This window comes from Calidris pugnax, unplaced genomic scaffold (assembly GCF_001431845.1).
Source record: "Calidris pugnax isolate Ruff unplaced genomic scaffold, ASM143184v1 scaffold51, whole genome shotgun sequence".
NCBI classification, from domain to species: domain Eukaryota; kingdom Metazoa; phylum Chordata; class Aves; order Charadriiformes; family Scolopacidae; genus Calidris; species Calidris pugnax.
Genome location: NW_015090797.1, coordinates 6,906,660 through 6,915,299, shown reverse-complemented (window position 1 = coordinate 6,915,299; position 8,640 = coordinate 6,906,660). Strand labels below are relative to the sequence as shown.

General features: G+C 42.6%; 1 protein-coding gene across 2 annotated transcripts in view; it reads left to right on the top strand.

Moving 5' to 3' along the window:
* The first annotated feature begins 8,260 nt into the window (after nucleotides 1–8,260).
* PCMTD1 (protein-L-isoaspartate (D-aspartate) O-methyltransferase domain containing 1) overlaps nucleotides 8,261–8,640 on the top strand; it is a 45,897-nt gene continuing 45,517 nt past the window's right edge. For both annotated transcript variants that reach the window (XM_014936959.1, XM_014936963.1), the window contains exon 1: nucleotides 8,261–8,575. The gene's annotated coding sequence lies outside the window, so the exon portion shown is untranslated. The remainder of the gene's footprint in view (nucleotides 8,576–8,640) is intronic.

Sequence of the window (8,640 nt, the reverse complement as noted above, 5' to 3'; positions counted from 1 at the left end):
GTTCCTTTCCTCTCATTTCCTTTTCTTTCTTCTTTTCTTTTGACAGTCTTGCTTTCCAGAACCTTTCCAAAATGCGCTAATGATGCATCCTCTGTGGTGCAGATACTAGGGTCTAGCTGTGCTTCAATCTACAGGGCTTTGTATGAGAACAGCTGAAGGCAGAAAATATCTTACAGTTAGTGCTGGCAGAAAATATCTTACAGTTTGTGCTAGCAGAAACAGCTGCAGAAATGGCCAGAGAGATTTGTGTAGTCAAAAAGAAAAAAAAAAGCTAAAATAGATCTGTTTTGCACTATTCTCATTAGCTGTTTTCTGCAACCTTCTGTAACTTTTCAGATCCCAGTTTCATGTCATAACCTTTCTCCTCTCATCCTTTGTTTCCTGCCACGTCCTTTTATCCATCTTCTTTCCTTCACGCTTCACTTAATCTTCTCCTAACTACCTTTACATGCCATAAAGTTGTGTCACTAACCCAATGCTTGCTACTGCCATATAGTTCACTTATATGCATATTGTTCCTCATAACTATATTCAATTAATTAATTTCAGTGGCACTATCTTACCTAGGTAACCTCTCAATTTTTACCTTTCTCACCACTGCTCCAAAAGCCAGAAGAATAAACCAAGGGATAATATTCAGGAGATTTAATTTCTTCCACTCTATACCTAAAGGCGTGGTGTACAACCACTGATGAGGAATTCTAGGAAAGAACTCCAATTAATTGGTTGGGAACAGATCTGTTCCAGAGATCCTTTATATCTCTCCTAGCAATCTAGTTTCATGTAACTTCCTAAATAATGTGTTCTTCAGAGACAGTTATGAAGTTTTACTGTCCCAGCCATCTGCGCATATTCCAAAGACACAACAATAGTCAACTGCATCATCCATAGAGCAAAAAACAAGCAAAAAAAAAAAAAAAAAAAAAAGGTGTTAAACCTCTGTCAAATCTGGAGAAAAACATCAACTGTTTTTTTGGAAAGCATCATGAGTTTGGAGGAGGCTAAAAGAAAAGATTATGTTCTGCTAGAAGACCTTTAAAAAGCAATCTGCATGCTGAATATTAAGCACAAATCTTTTGGTCTGTTGGATCTAATGCATTCTTTCTCCATTTGTCATAAAAAATACTTGAAATGTAGAATATTATATCCTATAAACATTTAAAAAAGCACTTTAATTTTAATGATCTCTATACCAGAAATTATTGTTTCCTTATCTTTTTGGTAGACTGTTGGCAAAGGATGTTTTTATACAGTCCAAAAGAAGACTAAATTGACGTCTATAACAACTCAATCTGATTTTTTAAGAGATTTAAATTCTCTTAGGGAAAAAAAAAAATCATATGAAGTTAACCTTCTCACTTTGCCAAAATAACAAATATGCCTGAAATGAAACTAGAGAGATTTAGATTTTTGACATATTTACAACATGAAAATAGTTTTCCTCATCTTTCCTACTTAAAGCAAAAAGCAGCATGTAAGAAAGATACCTAATAGGTAGTCACTCTAAGTAGATGGTTGGTCTTAAAAGCCTCTATAATTATCGCACAAAGGCCAGATGACTATCAGTAAAAGGACTAGTGATAGTGTATAATCAGCCCATATACAAAAGAGAGGCTCTACAAGTTAAATGTTAATTAATATAAATTAAATTGCATATTGTTCCATGTTTGGTTAAGAAAATCAGACAAAACTACAGGCAAATCCCCAACATCTATTAATTTTAAAAACAAAAATTTTGCTATTATTTAAGATACAAAATAAAGTAACTTCCTTTTAACATGACTCATTCCAGGGGAACTCATAGACTGTTTGGCTTCAAACTATTAATCATGGTGGCATATAATTTTTCTCAGTTCGAAGGACTGTGTTGCTTCTAAAAAAACAGCATTATAAATTTAGCAAAACACCCTATTGATTTAAGCAAGGGATGACATAAAGAGTCTGTTGTTGACTCACTGTCAGTTACAGCCAGAGACAGATCAACATATTTCCATGGAGAATGTCTCGTGCTTGCAGTTTACAATCAATGAGTAGGACAGAGGTGATAATATATGACACTTTCTGCTGACACATTCACTTTGTATCCTAATATACCTCTGAGGCAAGTTACAAATGGTTCAAAACAGAAACACTGAAGGAAGACATTTCTTTTCCCATCATGGGTCATGGAGAAAAAAAAAAAAAAGCAATTAAAGTAGGTATCCATAAGCTTTTTAAAGAGAATGTCTTAATATGCCCTATTATTTGTAAAATATCATTACAGATGACTAGGTTACTTCCATACATGCAATCTAAAAGATAAACACTTGTCTTAGTACCAAATTCTAAAAGATTTTTTTAACATTTGATTGCGTGACTAGATTTTATAGTATGTCAACCATTACCTAGAGGTGATCAGTTTGTCATGTTTATTAACAACATTTGGTTATATACTTATCAGAGACTACAGGCCACTGCAGCTCTTCCATTGCTACGAACTCAGGCTTGTTCTTAACAGAAGGAAAAATCACGAAGGCACAAGCAGTAAATTGAAAAAGTAATCTGAAGGCCAGACATCTGACCACGAGACATATCCTTGAGACCAATGCCTATGGCCACAGATCCCATTTAATGCCATTTTTCATTTCAGTTAAGTTATTTTCATCTTTAAGTTAAAATACATAACATTTTTTTTTTCCTAGCATGTGCTCTCAATACTTTAAATTATGAACTAAGCATAAATTACATTCTGACAGCTCCATCCTTTGCTTGCAACCAGGAGCACTCCCAACATCACGGCTTCATGGGGCCTGGGAGTGCTAGCATCACCCCAGCAGAGGATTTCATGGCAAGGGGAAAAAAGCCTTCTAACAAGATGTATGCAGGTATATCACTTCAGGTAATCATCACTGCTATTCCTGGCTACTCAGGGCAACAAAAGACGATGTTTCTTCTACCTACTGTATCACATTTCCTCTGATAGCAGAGTTGCCATCGCTCAAATGGGGCATGAGAGCTGGGATGCACGGATAGATTACAGGCATCCCAAATAAATGTATGTGACTCAAACCCCAACACATTTTATTTGGAACTGATTCTGTGTGCTTCAGAGGAGCATGATCGCGATCCACAGCACGTGTAACATGGTTCAATTGCTTAATGCAATTCATCTCTGAGTGTATTTCAAAATCTACAGCAATGAAAACCTCTATTCCAAAAATTACAAAGGCCTTAGCGAGGTTACAGTACCAACTGCCTCTCTGAAGGGAGTGGGAGAGGGACAGAGTGTCCAGTTCTGAAAGAAAATTGAAGTGGCAACTAAGTCTTAAAGACCAGTAGAAATACTGTATGAAGTAACTTGGCACACAGACATGGCCTGCAGTAAATGATGATTTATTCCTTTTTAAAAATGCCTTTTTCAATCAACTAGCTCTGGAGCTTTTGGAAGACATCATTCTGATCTAAAGCTTCATCCTGGGAACTTGGAACACCACTTACTATTGCCTTTCCTGAGAACTTGAACATCACTCACCACAAATCGTTGCGACTGGCATGATGGCTGCTGGGGTAGAGACGAGAGCCACAGAAGGTACGCTCCATACCTGGGAGCAAAGAATGCAAAAATAAACCATTTTAAAAGTACAATAGGCAGGCCAAACATTAAGGGTAAGAGAAACTACTTTCCAGCAGTTATTTCATTACTTTTCTTTTTGTGTTGCCTATAATTTTCTCAATAGTAGAATATTTCTTGCTAATGTGGGAAGACCAAGCCTGACAAAGAGGAGAAAGCCACTACAGCACTTCTCCATTTCAGAGCCCTCTCCCCAAAAAAGGCTGTGCCAATGACAACAGATTAGATAGAGGGTGAAGTAGGTGCTCTCTGCATCCAAGGGCCAGACGTGGCATCTACTGCAGGGAGCAGAGGCCATCTGAAAGCTGTAACTGCTTCTTATGTAGCATGTATTTTGTGGAACAGAAGGGAAGCAGCAGCAGCTTCTAATCTCTGTACCGGTCCAAACATTGGACTAAGAGTAAGTTCAGAAAACAATGGATTCTTCTCCTCCTACTTATGGCTGCTCTTGCTGAAACTCTTTGTCCAGGTCTTTAGCTCGTGTTTTTCAGCTCCAACAGTTTCAGTTTCTGATGACTGTGCTACACTAAGGGTGTGTTGTCCCTCTGATGAGAGCAATAAGAGAAACAGAAATTAGCATTAACTCTGAAAACTCTGGTCCTACTACCTTTTTGAGGACAACGCTTTGTTCCTGCTTCATTGGTAAAGTGGAAGCTGTCAGATGTTTTCAATAAGGAAAACTATGTGAGAAAAAAAACATTACATAAGCAAGAATTAGCAATACTGCATCTTTCACAATTACTTTACTCAGTTCCACTAACAGCTGGAATTATTTGCTGCATTTGAAATTTATAATCTTAATACTTCTCAGAGTTACTTTAAAAACTACTTTCAATTTTTGTGTTAGTTTTTTGTCCACCTATGATGTAATACCAAGTGCTGCTTACCCAGATCATTGTATTTTCCCTCTCAAGCCAATTCATCTGAATGTATAGAGAGGGTCTATGCTTTAACATATATTTAACCTTAGCTTTATGGACCAAGTTACCTATTTACATTTCCATAGTATTTTGATTGTAACATATTCTACATTGGTTCATGTCTATTTTACTACTCTATTGGGATATTTTTTTACATGGGCTTTCTGGACTACATGCAGACCCAACACCACATTACTGCTTTATTTTTTTTTAATTTATTTTTATTTATTTTTATTTCTACATAAATAAAAAAACTAAATACACCTAACTACTCAATATACATGACATCACCATGTATTGCTGTGCATATCTAATTTTCTTTTCGGTATGTTAACAGGTAAGTCTCAATACTTAATTATGCCTTGTAGCAAATCTCAAATTTAGCTAAAAAACAGCAGTCTTGAATACATATTTTCTGTTAGGCATCTGAATGTTAAAACCTTGACCAGCAGCACAGAATGAAAACAAACTGGAGTATTCCACCTAGTTCAGACTTTCTTTATTTGCATGATCATGAAAAAGTACAGTGTTAGAACTATTGAAAGAATAATGTTTAAATCTCCAGAGACAGTAAAAAAAAACCCAAATTTTTAAAGAATAATGAAGTTCTGGGGGCACATTAGCCCACAAACCCAACTGTTTTATGAGGATGAAAGGATATTCACTGTGCTTCAATTAAGAAGTGCTCTGCATGGGTTTTGAACTCAGCTAATTTATACATAACTTTGACAGGTCTGTCATGTAATACTTAGGCCGAGAGATCTTTTTGGAGAATATTAACTTAGACTCAACCAAAAAGGTTGCCCAAATCATGCACATCTCAAATTTAAAATAATGTGACAATATATATCTTCCACATCAAGATGCAAAAGTTAGATGCTCCAAAAGAAAATATTCTGGTTTGATGACGGATGACAGGAGTTGAGTGGATTTGAAAAATTGCACACGTTTGAGTAGAATTTTCTGCTAGACCTGAATGCTGAAGCTTCTTTTCAGCTCTGAAAGAACATGGCTGAATGGAAAAAAATGGTATCAGTTCAAGTGTAACATGGCAATTTACAAGAAAAAAAAAGCTGTCACAAAATTCCCTTCAATTAAATGAGCAAAATATGGCCACAACTTCTGTCCTAAGTGAATACTGATTAAGAGCACCTTGTCTGACAGAGAATAAGTATGTTAGTCATACATGAGATCTAGGATGTGATGGAAAGAGAGGGAAACCCTCATGTGTACAATAGGCAGGGAATTATACACACTTATTCCATCTATCTAAAAATTCTTAATAGAGGAAACATTCAGTACTCACAACTAGCAAAAATTATTTAAGTTTACTGCATGAGGGCAGCGCATATTTCAATATAAAAATGGAATTTGTTGTTCTTCCCCTCTGTGTCCTTCATGCAGGGGGACATGAGTTACACCAGTAAGAGTATGGCAATCTCTCGGACCAGCTAACTGAAGACAGAATTACTTCTCAGTCATAGCCCAGCAGAAACTCTCCCCCTTATGTTTACAATTATCTGCACCTCAGTTGTTGCCATCTACAACCATTGTGTGCTGCAGGTATTAACTAATTCTGCCCCACAACAGACTAATACGCACTCTCGGCATTTCACCAGCTACATTTTTGTGCACTTCTATTTCTCAGGGCTTTTACTTATAAATCCTGTTCCACCAGTACTCAAACTTTGGCTAAAGCTCAAAACTTCATGCCTCTCAGCTGCGTTTCGCAAAACTCTCAATGCTTAAACCACTCCAGCTTAAATTATCATTCATTGTAGATGTCACCAAGTTGCCTAAATTGCCGTTTTTATTGTAACATCCGCTCTAGATCTTCAGATTTTCACATCCAGTAGCCTGAAATCCATGAACGCTACACCTTTTGCCTGATCATTGGGTGAATGTGAACTTACTGTTCCGCAAGTGTGTTTATCACCCACTTTCTGATACCGATCTCCCATGTTCCTCATTCCTTCCCTCAATGGCAACCCGATTAGCCAAGCTGCTGCAAGTCCTGACACTTGCGTGTTTTCAACTCTTCAGAACGCCAGATGCAGCCTACTTTCCCCACTCTCAACTCCCCAAAACCCGCATGGTCCCTCCAGCCCCCTTTGAAACAACACACAGGACCATGCCTTGGAGACCCCACTCGCCAAGTGCCAGGTCCTGCACTTCGGTCACAACAACCCCAGGCAGCGCTACAGGCTGGGGGCAGAGTGGCTGGAGAGCTGCCTGGCAGAAAAGGACCTGGGGGTGTTGGTCAACTGTCAGCTGAACATGAGCCAGCAGTGTGCCCAGGTGGCCAAGAAAGCCAACAGCATCCTGGCCTGTATCAGGAACAGCGTGGCGAGTAGGGCCCGAGAGGGGATCATCCCCCTGTACTGGGCACTGGTGAGGCCTCACCTTGAGTACTGTGTCCAGTTTTGGGCCCCCTACCATAAAAAAGACATTGAGGTGCTGGAGCGGGTCCAGAGAAGGGCAACAAAGATGGTGAGGGGTCTGGAGAATAAGTCTTATGAGGAGAGGCTGAGGGAACGGGGGTTATTCAGCCTGGAGAAGAGGAGGCTGAGGGGAGACCTTATCACTCTCTACAACTACCTGAAAGGAGGGTGTAGAGAGGTGGGGGTCGGTCTCTTTTCTCAAATCACAGGCGACAGGACAAGAGGAAATGGCTTCAAGTTGCACCAGGGTAGGTTCAGGCTGGATATTAGGAAAAATTTTTTCACTGAAAGGGTTATCAGCCATTGGAATGGGCTGCCCAGGGAGGTGCTTGAGGCATCATCCCTGGAGGTGTTCAAAAGACGGGTTGATGTAGTGCTGGGAGGTATGGTTTAGTGATGATGCTTGTTGTTTGTTGTGTGGGTGTCTATTTTTGTCAGTTAGGTTGACGGTTGGACAAGATGATCTTTAAGGTCCCTTCCAACCTAGAAGATTCTGTGAATACTGATCACCCCCGATTTCACCAGCCTGGATCGGGGCCCCCCAGTCTGCCTCGACCTCCGCTTACTCCTGTCTGTCCCCTTCCACAGTACTTTCTCCTTTCCCTAATTCCTCAGAGCTTTACTTAGGACCTCTCTTTCTCCTTGAGGTTCTCCGAACCATCCCACCGTTCAGGGCATCACCACCGTGGGAGCCTCAAGTCCCTTCTCTGGTGGGGACAGGGACTCTCTGACTCCCCCTGAGGAAGGCCCTACAGGAGGGGGACCCCAGGCCACGCCGGCCTCCCCCATGCCTCTGCTCGCCGGAAAAAAAAAGGCGAAAACGCCTTAAAACCCGGAGGACCGGTGAAAGCGGAGCAGTTTCCGTTAAACACCGGACACCTTGCGCTTTATCTAAAAACCGGGCCCGAGCAGCTGCGTGTTGTCCCCCGCCCTCCCGCGGTGCTGCTGCCGCTCCTCCTCCTTCCCCGGCCCCGGCCCCTCGCTGCCACAACACGGTCCTGTTTTCCTTCCTCCGCGGCTCACGGGAGACAAGCGGGCTGCCTGCCCTGGGCCGGGATGAGGGTGTTGACACAGGCGGAGGAGGAGGGATGGGACACGGGTAGGATGGCCCGGCCCGGCCCGGCCCGCGGGTGGTTACCGTGAGGCCAAATATTACCCCCCTCACCTCCCCCAAGCGACTGGTGACGCGAGCCGCGAACGCCGCCCTCCCATTGGCTCTCGGGCTGGGCAAAGCGCGGCCAATCACGGCTCGAAGCGGAGCCGGCTCAGCTGCTTCTCCCCCCCTCCCCGCCCAGCCGCCCCGTGGCGCGGAGGGTGGTGGGGGGGGTTTGGCCGCCTGCGGAGGCAGGGTCACGTGACCTTGTGTTTACATCCTCTCAGCTGTTGGGGCCCCTCCTCCCCGCCCCGTCTCGCTCGCGCCGACCGACACCAACGGCCTGCGGACCCCTGCGACGGGCCGGTGGGGAAAGGGGAACGCCGGCTCCTTCGGCCATCGCCCCCGCGGGCGACCGGAGCGTTCTCCCGCCTGCCTTCCCTCCCTTCTTCTTCACCCCCCCCCACTTCAGGTGGGGTCTGTGTAGGGTCCGCGGCCCGCTGCGGAACGGGTGAGTGTCCCCCGCGAGGGGGTGGGTGGGAGGGTAGGGTTGTGAGGGGGACAACTGTGTTGTGG